Below are 10,898 nucleotides of genomic sequence, written 5' to 3'. Positions count from 1 at the left end.
CTGCACTACTGCTGTGAGGTTGCCAGAGAGCACTACCCAGGAATCAGCCTCAGTCCCGTCTACACGGAGAAGATGCGAGGAGGCGCAGCTGACCCTGCGTGCCACGTGCTGAGCCGGGCCCTAAGGACACGGGCCCTGCCTTCCAGGCGCTTGCTCCAGCGGAGAGGGAGCATCTTTGCAGCCTGGAAGAACTGGCCCAACCTGAGGGAGAGCCTATTGGCGTCTGGGCGCCCAGCCCGGCGCGGAGGCCGGAGCGCTGAGGCCGCAGCGGATCTCCAGTCCCGGCGCTCAGCGCTGGGTGGCGTTGCCCCGGAGCCCTATGGCCCCAGGCTGGGGGCGGGGCCCGCACTGTGACACCGCCCCTCGCCACGCCCCGCGCGCGTTGCCAGGGTGATCAGGTGACTCGCAGCTCGGGGAGGCGGGACTGCGGTGACGTCAGGCGCGCCGCTGCCGCTCACTGCGCGTGAGGCTGGGGCTGCGCTATTTGTGTGGTGTCGCCGAGTCCGGTCAGTTCCCGACCTAGCCGGTGCCAAGCCCGCTGACTGAGAGGTGAGGCGAGGCGAGGCGGCCCCGGGCCGGGCCGGGCCGAGCTGGGACCAGGGAGGGGGTGAGGCGCGGGCGGGTTGTGCGCATCCCCGAGCTCCCCAGAGGGGCTCCCCGAGAGCGGCGGGCACCGGGGCGGGGTGGGCCGGCTCCGGCTCCGGCGCGCGCAGCCCCCGGAGAGGGGTGGGAGTCCCGGCGAACGGTAACAGCCTGCCCGCTGCCCACCCGTGTCTCCCTCCACACGCACCCTCACACCCCGGCCGTTCCTCGGGCTCCCGGTCGCCGCGCCGCTGGCCGGGGCAGGGGGGATCCCGCGCCGCCCGCCCGGCCTCCGGGGCCGCGGTTTAGTGGTCTCGCGGTTGGAGGAGTCGGCGGGCTCGGAGCTGCACTCGCCATACCCCGTCTCGGGGGGCGTCTCCGGGAGGCTTCTGCATCTCTTTGCCTCGGGCTGCGATTTCTGGGGCGCTGCCGGGGACCTGCTGGGTGCCCTGAGCCGGGCCTGCGGGGGGCGGGAGGCTTCTCCGGAGCCCCGCGAGTGGGAGCCGGGCCGAGGGTGGTCAGACCAGGTGCTGCGCTGGGGAGGAATCCTGACGGTTGGGGGCGGTGGACTGGGACCTGGGGAGACCTGTTGGGTGAGGGGGTGAAATCTGAGCGGAGCCCTGCGCGGTGGGGGCTGTCCCTCCAACCCCGTGGGGGACTGGAAGAGTAGAGGGAGCGAGAAAGGAGACCTCGGGAAGAGACCGCAGTACTTGCGCTGGAGGAAAGGGAAAGACGATTCGGTGACTCACTGGACCAAGTACTGGGCTTTGTGTGGGGGAAAAAGTTTGGAGAATTAGGTTAGGGCCGATTAGGAAAACTTGAGCGCCCAGCTGAGGGTTTGTGTTCTGTGGGAGTCACTGAAGCGTCGGCTGGATTGGGGTTAGAGGATCACTGGGATGGGGAGACACTGAGGAGGCTGTTGGGACAACCTGGGAAAGAGGTGACACCACCTGGAACTCTGGTGTGATGGGATTCTGCGAACCCTGTTTATGAAATATTTATAACAGACAGGTGCCCTGCACCCCAGCCATTGTTAGCAGATTAAAACAAAAATCCTTCTTATGAGAGAAAGGAAGCACCCACTGCAGTTCATTTTCGTATCTCATTTGGCCAGATTTAATAACCACCTGAGAGCTTTGCGCCCCCCTACAGGGTGGGGCGAAGGGAGGTTTACAGTTGTGAGTACTCAAAACACAGCATTGATTCATGTATTATTGTTTATCAGTTATTGTATTTTCCATATGAGCAAGTGTAAACCTTTTGCTCCACCCTGTACATGTGCAGTAGTTGGATTGTCCACAGCACTTGTCCTTCAAAGGTTTCAAACTGTCTTACAAACACCTCTTGTCCCCCAGGCTGAAACCGGAACCCCTAGTGACTGGTAGGAGATTTAATGGGGGGGGGTTATTAAAGGATAATCAGTGCCCAAAACGTTGAGTATGGGGGTTGGGGGAGCTGAAGGGACCGCCATGTTCCTTGTGAATTGTTGAACAAAGAATTCCCATTTTCTACTTGTTCCCCTCAGATTGTGGCTTCCCAGCATCAGATTGCTTAAGCGTTAATTGACCATTTTGTAAATTTCCTGAGAAACGGGGAGAAAATATTTTGATTACTGAAGAGAAATGATTTGGTGATTTATGGTTTTTCCCAACTCTGTAATTTACTGATTTTGTTACTCAAAAAGATGTAGCAATGTCCATTTTATGTTGAGCCCTAGGAACTTCTGTTATTTAGGGGTAGGTGAAATGACTGAACCTTCCCACCAATTTGTTTTCTATTTGTTTGACTCCAGAAAACAAAATTGGACCTCCAGGGACCTTGTACAGTAAAAGGCAGTTTAGGGAATTGCTGAGAACTTGGGAAGGTGGCTGCAGCTGGTTTGTGTATAAACAGAAACCTGCCACCACTCAAGGGAGGGCAAATTCAGAGTGGTGGCACCTGGGAAGAGAACTTCCAGTGAGCTTCCAGTCAGATCAGTGAAGTCATTCTCTGTAAAAGAAGTCACCTGAATAATGTTTACCATATATTACTAATTACCTGATGAGTCCCCACCCCCTCCCTTGTTATAATAGTGATTTTTAAGGGGCTTTGCAGGAGCCTCATAATATTAAGAATCACTGGATATTAAATTTCTTTGCCACTTAAAAACAAAAATTGTTAACCATTTTCTAAATCTCTTTGGAAGTATTTGAACTGGCGAACTAATCATGCTTCCTTTTGAAAGAAATAGTCCGCCCCCCCTTTCCCGCAACACTCCGAGACGTGCTGCCAGGGTGGTTAAGTAGGCCAAGAGTTTTGGGGAATTTTCCGCTTTCATTCACCCCTGCCACCTCCGCAAGTTTTCCCAGTGGTAGAGAATTTAAGACTTCATTGTCAGGAAAAAAAAGTGTTTCCCTAAACACTGCTCACTGGGGCTGGGTATTCAGTCAGGAGTCTGAAATGCCCTCCCTTAAGGGGAATGAACTGGGCCCAGGTGAGAGGCAGGACTAGGGTAAGGGTCGGAGACCCTCAGAGCATTCTGAGCCTGCACCTTTGTCACCCAAGGTCTTGGGCAGGGCCCTCCTTTCTTGGCATTGAAACATTCCTCGACCTTGAAACAGGATAAGAGTCAGTACTCCCTTCACAGAGGTACCATGGAGAATTAATGAGAGGCTTATATGAAATTTAAGCTCATCCAAAGCCAATATTTTAATTCTTGGGTGAATGGTAGATTTTGAGATGTAGTAAAATAAAAAAGAGATGGACATTCTAAATTTTGGTAAAATCCTCCTTCAAACCCTAAGGCTTTTTTGTTGTTGTTTTTTCCTGGAGTGTTTAGGCGTGGTTAGCAATCAAATCTGCAGGCCTGAGGGTAAGTGTATGTTTGCATTTCACATGTAAATCAGTTCAGATTTTTTCCCCTACTCTTTTTCCAACTCTTTCAGAGTGCCTGGAGTAAGTCAATAACCTAGCAGGTGTGGGGCTTTAGACCCTACACCCTTTCAACCCTGAAGGAGTTTGTTATTAAGCTCACCAGAGACAGAAGGGGGTAATAAAGCTTACTAAATTGAAAGAGTGAAATAGTCATTTTTAAAAATTCCCCTATCCTGTGTCAGTATACCAGTCCTACTGCTCAGTCAAATAGAGATTCAGGTGCTTGCTGATGTTCCCAGGGACAGCACAGAACTGTTATATCCACCTCTTAGACTTGAGACATTTGTTGGCTAGGCACAGTTCTCACTTGAGCGAAATTCTGCCAGGAGAGGCTTCTTGTTTGTCTCAGACTGAGCTGAGTGCCCTGTTCCAGACCTTCAAGCTCCCCATGCTTGGCCAACGCTACTAATTGGCTTGGCTATAAAATGGGAGTCGGCAGTTAAAACACAGCAGTAGAGAAGAGAGGGAATTGAGCATGACCCTCCAGCCAAAAAGGTTTACAGTGCTTTGGGCACTATATACAAGTGCTCTTCAAAAGGAAGTGAGCTTGGAATTACTTCTTTTTTTTATAGTTTTTAGGAGACATATGTGGAATATTTGAACTGAGTTAGGCCTCAAGCAAAGGAGGCATATGGTTTGAATACAGTCTCCGTGGACAGCAAGCCTGTGGTATGACCGAGGAAAACAAGGGATGGTATATATTTATCTGAACCCTCTCAATTAAAAGGTTTGAGGGAGTGTTGGTAGTTATGGCAGGAGGAGGATTTGATTTACCCTCACCGGGGAGTAGTGCCTTCACAGGTGCCTATCATTAGTTCTCTGATGATTTATGCTAAAGAATCCTTAGTTAGTCCCAAGAGAATTGGCCCAGAAAATGCATTATTATTAAAAATTATCTGACTGTGTACTCAGTGTTCAAAGAAGGGTAGGGATGGGGAACCATTGAGCTGCAAAGGTTTGTGGGGAGAGGAATCCCTGGGAAATGGTGCTAGACATCTGCCACGTTAAATTTCCAGCGCTGCCCGCAGCACTTTGCGGGTCAGCTTTCAGTGTCAGGACCTGGGGCAGGGTCATTTGGGGAGGGTAAGTACTGCCTTCAGCCAAAGAATGACTCACTAACTGTATTTTTTCAGAGGTCCATAGGCAGATGGTAGAGATGGTTTGGGGTAGGCAGACCTTCAGAGGAGGCCCTTTAAATCCCATCTTCTGAAACTCCATGTGGCTCTGTGATACCAGGAAGACAGCAGAGTGAAGAATCTAGGAGTTAAAAAGAAATAAGTGCAGTCAGTGTGAAACCACTGGTGTTTTTATATGAAATTTGCCAAAAGGAGGCCTGAGTGGTGGTGAGACTGTGCTATTTAAGTTCCAGGCCCTTCATACTACCCAAAGCAATTTATAAATTCAATGCAATTCCTATTAAAATACCAACAGCATATTTCACAGAGCTAGAACAAACATTCGAAAATTTATATGGAACCAAAAAAGACCCCGAATAGCTGCAGCCACCTTGAGAATGAGTTCCAGGCCCTTCACCAGGGGTGTGACTTCATTGGTGCTGCAGTGTATTGTTCTTCCTGTGCATGCGTGCTCTTGGAAAACTCAGGTTTCAGTTCAGGGTGGATGCAATTTTTTTTAACCCCTCAGCACCCTATACTTTGAGCCCCTTCTCTTCCATATGTATAGTAGCTCTTTGTGGGTGTTACTAATGACAGGAAATCTGAAGATACCATCCAGCATTTGTGTTTTCTAACCTTTGCTGTCCATAACGCCTATTCCTTTAAAAATCCTATGAAAATGAAGCAAAGAAAGGAGGGGAGAGTGAGCTGCATTAAGAGCCACCCCACGGGGCTGGCTGAGCCTGCTTCCTCCAAGGGTCAGAAGGGCAAGCTTTAATGGTGGAGCAAAGCCAGGGCTGGTTGGTGTCCCTCAGGAACCCGGAGTGCGTAGTTAAATTACCAGCACATTCAGCTCTAGGGCCTCTTTCTAAGCCATCAAGATTTCAACTTTCCCACAAAGCCTAAATCTAATGCTGGGGCGGTGGGGGGCAGTCTGGCAGAGACAGTCTTTCAGGGGCTGTGCTGGTGGGGGACCTGGCCTGGGAAGTAGCCTTATCAGGCTTGTTGGGAGGGATGGGCCAGTCCCCCTTCTAATGTGTCCTCTCAACTTGGCAGGGGGCAGAGTTGATCCCTTTCTCTCTCTCTCCATGCTCTAACCTATTCTTTCATTTCCCCACCTCACTTTCTGTGTTAACAGCTTTCTTTCCTTTTCCTTTCCCTTCTGTTCACCGCTGCTTTCTCTCTCAACCCTCCCTCTCACTGGGCCTCATTTTCTCCCGATTGTCACTTTGAGGGCTGGCTATTTGAAGTTCCAGAGTTAGCAGTGCTGTCCTCTGTGTCCCAGTTACTAGATGTAGTTCATAGGTACCCAGCCTTTTCTTCTGAGGAGGAGCCAACCTTGACTTCCCTACTGCTTTCCGATAGCGCTGGTAGGGTACTGTCCAGAGTCCCTGATCTGAGTCATTGGATGAAACTGGAGGGGACTGTGGTCAGGATTTGCTGGCATTGTCAGCTGGCAGACAAGGGACTGAGGTCCACCCTCAGGAGTCCTTCTAGAAGCTGAAGGCAGAAGCAGAATCAGGAGTCCTGTGTCCAGGCAGTCCTCTGGCTTCTGCAGAGGACCGTAGGTGACTAACAAAGGCTGGAAAAGCGGTCCTTGATTAGGTTGGCCTGGAACCCATGGGACTATTTGCAACTGTGGATCCTGCCCTGAGCTGGGTTTTTCCAGGGGGAACAAACTGTGTTCTCAGTGGTAGTTGAATGGTTGTTGGAAGCATCTAAAAGCATGGCTTTTCTGCTCAATGAGTTAAGAAATGGATTTTTTTCCTCCTAAAAATCATGTGGCAGACTTCACTCGAAAATGATTAGCAGGAGTTTTAACTTTAATTGTTAAATATGTATAGAAAATATATATAACAAAAGTACAGTTTAATGAAAAATTATATTAGTATAACTGGAATCTATTCAGGTCTAGATATAGAACTGTACTCTTTAAACCCAAATGGGACAGTAGAATGCTCTGTGTTGCAATTTGCTTTTTTAACTGTGTTGACACTTTTCCACATCAGCACATGTAATTCTGCCTCGTTCTTCTTAAGGATCAAATAATAGTTCCATCGTTTGGAAATTCCACGGTTTGTTTAATCATTTCCATATTGAGGGCCTTTAGGGTGTAATATATCATAAATATGTACATGTATATGCATGTCTTATATATATAATATGTATGCTATATAGCTATTATAAACCAACACGGCAGTAAATGTGTGTGTGGTATAAAATTATGTGTATAAAATTGGGAGGTTTTGGCATCCTAGCTGTAGTATATATTTGTAGGATAAATTTCTAAAGGTGAAATTGCTGGTTCAAAGAATAGGGTGCTTTTATTTATTTATTTGAAGTTTCACTTAAAAATGTGTCTTTGTTGAAGAATTTGTAAGAAAAAAAAGGATGGACCCTCTATAAAAAGAAGGATGTTTCTGCCCAGCCAGTGTGGCTCAGGGGTTGATGTTGATCCATGAACCAAGAGGTCACTGGTTTGATTCCTGGTCAGGGCACATGCCCAGGCTGTGGGGTCAGCCCTGGTGGGGTGCAGGAGGCAGCGATCCATGTCTCTCGTCGAATTGATGTTTCTGTCTCTCTCTCCCTCTCCTTTCCTCTCTAAAATCAATAAAAACTTTTTTTTTTTTTAAAGAGTAATTTTAAAAAATCTTTTAAAGAAAAAAAAAAGAAGGATGTTTCCTCCAAACATTAGTGAGGACTGGAATACCAGGGCCTGGGCAACTAAGGGGTAGATTATTTTATTTGATAGATATTTTCAGGTAGCAATGATTTTTTTTTTTAGGGCTGTTTAAGAAATGTTATAGAGCTTATATTTTATAGAGCACCAGGTCCTGGATCCAGCCAGAAGTTCTGTATAGAAAGCTTTATGAAAAAAGATTTTAGGAGATGATGTGTTATCCTCTGTTGAAGGCAGCATCTGTGGATTCCCTCAAAGTCTACAAGGCTGGAAGAGGGCTGAAATGTATGTTACCAAGTTTAGTATTGGAGGGAGGTGAGATTAATGGTTATAGCCAGACAAGGTGGGCCAAAGTAGATTTACAGTTGTTTGTCTGGAAAATAATACAAGAATTAATAAATAATAATACAAGAATAAAAACTTTTACATACTGATAACTGTAAACCTACTTTTGCCCAACCCTGTATTTTCCAATAATGTTGAACTACTGTAGATAACTAATGTGGGTATGACTTTTCAGATTTTTCATAATCTGATGTGTCAGGACAAGTTGAGAATGCTCACATTTTTGTTGTTAATCTTCACTCGATATTTTTTCCATTATTTTTAGAGAATGGAAGGGAGGGGAGGGGGAGAGAGAGAAACATCGATGTGAGAGAGACACATCAATCAGTTGCTCCTGCATGCGCCCTGACTGGGGCCAGGGATTGAACCTGCAACCCAGGTATGTGCCCTTGACTGGAATCGAACCTAAGACCCTTCAGTGAGCTGGCCTACACTCCCACCATTGAACCACACTGGCCAGGGCGAGACTGCTTACATCTTTGTATTATTTCAATGTTGAGGATAGTGGCTGAATGGCATTAGCACATTGTTACCAAATAGTTTGTAGAGTTTTTAGTTTCATGTGAAACTCAGTTATAAAAGCAATGTGTAGTTTTTATATAAAATATTTTTTGGAGAAAATAAAATAAAATAGACAGTCTCTGAACGTTTCATTACTCCAGGATGGGGCTTCCAGAAATAGGATCCACTATTGTATTTTTGCCTTTTGTGTGCATTTTGATGTCCTTGTTCAGGAAGGGTCCCATTTCTAAGCTGTGGGTCACTGTGTACTCCACAGAGAGACTATTTTAGAGCCACAAACCAAAATGTTGATGTAAAAGACATGCTCTAATATTTAGTCATTCATTGATTATATGACAGCTCAGGACCTGGTGGAACTCTCTGGCAAACAAAAGATGGTGATTCAGATAGGAGGTGGCTAGTAATATTTGGGAAGCCAACTCCAAAATCAGTATTTGTATAGTAATGAAGTAACACTACAGGATGTCTCCCTCCAGTCTGCCCCCAAAAGAAGAGCAACTTAGGAAATGGTAACACAGCAAAATGTGTTAGAAATGGTGAACAAATCATAAAAACAAAGATCTTGTCGGTTATGATAACTGTGAGGTTTGCTGATATTGCTCTATTGTTGGGAGTGTCACTACTGTATTTTCAGTAAGTAAATCCCTGCTGTCACTCTGGGGTTCCCATGTAAAGTGGTCCATGTCAGGTATAGATTCTAGAATGTCTATTTTTGGTTTGGATTTGAAGGTTCTGGAATGCCTGCTCTGGTGGTTTGGGGTTCAGATACTCACATGTATGTGTGGCATGAATTTCCCTATGGTAGCATCATTCAGGCTCTACTTGTACCTCAGTTTCAGGAAACTTGCATAACTCTTGGAGGGGACCCACCCTCTGGACCACCCAAAGTGAATTTTGTTTAGTCTATATCAGAAAACTATCCTCACCCCCAAAATATGGAGAATTTCTAGCACTTTCCACCTGATGCAATGAGACAAATAAAAAAGATAACTTTATTTTTATTAGCAGTACAGAAGGGGAAGAGCAAGCCAGCCAGCTAGATAGAATTCTTTCTTTCATATCCCCAGTACTTGGCCTGTCATGTAGTAGGTACTTATATTGATAAACAGTATTAGGTTTGCTGATAATATCCAAAAAGTAAGCATAAGTAAAGTTATGTGCATCTTTTAAAATTATTTATTTTTTTTAATATATGTTTATTGATTTCAGAGAGAAAGAGAGCGATAGAAACATCAATGATGAGAGAAAGTCATTGATTGGCTGCCTCCTGCATACTCCCCACTGGAGATCAAGCCCACACCCTGGGCATGTGTCCTGAACGGGAATCGAACCTCGATCTCCTAGATAATAGGTGGATGCTCAACCACTGAGCCACGCCTGCTGGGCACGTGAATCTTTTTAAAAGAGATAAAGAATAACTATAGAAAAGGAAGCTGCAATAATCCTGAAATGGTCCTATTCTTTACAAGGCTGTTTGTGAACTGACCCTCATCTCATACTATGTGCTTCAGCCATAATGAACCTATTCAATTCCTCAGAGGCATTCAGCTCTTTCTCACAGATTGTCACCTCTGACCAGTGTGTGTATGCTTAACTCACACTGACCTGTGGTCTCTACTTTGAGCTCACGGTACCAAGTGTTTCCTCTCTCTTAGCTGGTTTCATAATTGCTGATGTTAATGTCTGTCTCTCTCACTAGCTCGAGAAGAAATTGTCTCTTGTTTACCATAATCTCGGTAGTGCCTGGAACCACTAGTGCTGAGTTCACAGGGTTACAAAAGCTATAAACAGGAGATGATAAAGCAGCACAAAACCAGTAATTCTAAAGTTGTTTTTAGCCTAACAAACGATACCCAAAATTATGGGTATGAGAATCAAGAAAAATTGAGGGACCTAGAATATAAAATAACCTATTTACAAAGATCCTATTAAAAGGCCAGCTAATCAAGGAATTTAAAAAAAAAAGACACAGGAGGTCTTTAGAATAAGATCTGCTCTCATGTTCTTAAACTTTAAGGACAAAGTATAAATTCCCAAGAAGGATATGTAAGGATGGAAGGATAAGCAAGACTTTGGGTTATAACCATACGATCATTTACAAGGTGGGAAAATCTGCATGAATCAAGAGAATTTTGCTTTTTATCCCATGTCCACTACTTAGCTAAGTAACTCTTCAGTTCAAAGCAGAAAGAAAACATTTTTAAAGGGCTTAGGGAGCTGAAGTGTCTTGTGAAAAAAGAATCACAATTACAGAAATCACTGTAAAAAGCAATGAAAAGCAGATACAAAGTAGGTTACCAACAAGGGGAAGATTAGTAATTGGAAAGTAAATTGGGGTACTGGAAGTGGATAGAAGGTCTACAGAGGCATTGTAGCTATTTAAAAAAAGATGGGCAGCGTGAAAAGCACTAAAAAACTTAATTTTTTTCTGACTATATAGGCTGCCTTAGTCAAACTCTTAGAAATACAAAAGAATATAAGTAAATAACAATTGCCTATAATTCCAGCCAAATTTTTCCTTCTAGCCAGAATTTTGTCTGTCTGCTGTTACTGTTCAACTTAAAGTGCAAAAATCTTAACATACAACTCAGTGGTTTCATAGCAGTCATGTAAACATGACTCAGCTCAAGATGTAGAACATTTCCGTTATCCCAGAAGGCTCTCCTTGTGCCTCTTTGTCAATATTCATAGATTCATTTGGCTGTTCTTGAACCTCACATAAATGGAGTCATACAGTGTGA

The 10,898-nt window shown here is 45.3% G+C and overlaps 1 long non-coding RNA gene across 1 annotated transcript in view; it reads left to right on the top strand.

Annotated features, from left to right (window-relative positions):
- The first annotated feature begins 469 nt into the window (after positions 1-469).
- The window catches only part of LOC148093201 (uncharacterized), a 41,279-nt gene continuing 30,850 nt past the window's right edge, over positions 470-10,898 (top strand). Inside the window, exon 1 of the long non-coding RNA XR_015714388.1 lies at positions 470-549. This is a non-coding gene — a long non-coding RNA (uncharacterized LOC148093201). The remainder of the gene's footprint in view (positions 550-10,898) is intronic.

This window comes from Miniopterus natalensis, chromosome 4 (genome assembly GCF_054644295.1).
Source record: "Miniopterus natalensis isolate mMinNat1 chromosome 4, mMinNat1.hap1, whole genome shotgun sequence".
Lineage (NCBI taxonomy): Eukaryota > Metazoa > Chordata > Mammalia > Chiroptera > Miniopteridae > Miniopterus > Miniopterus natalensis.
Note: the sequence above shows the minus strand (reverse complement) of the source record. Positions and strands in the feature narration are given on the sequence as shown.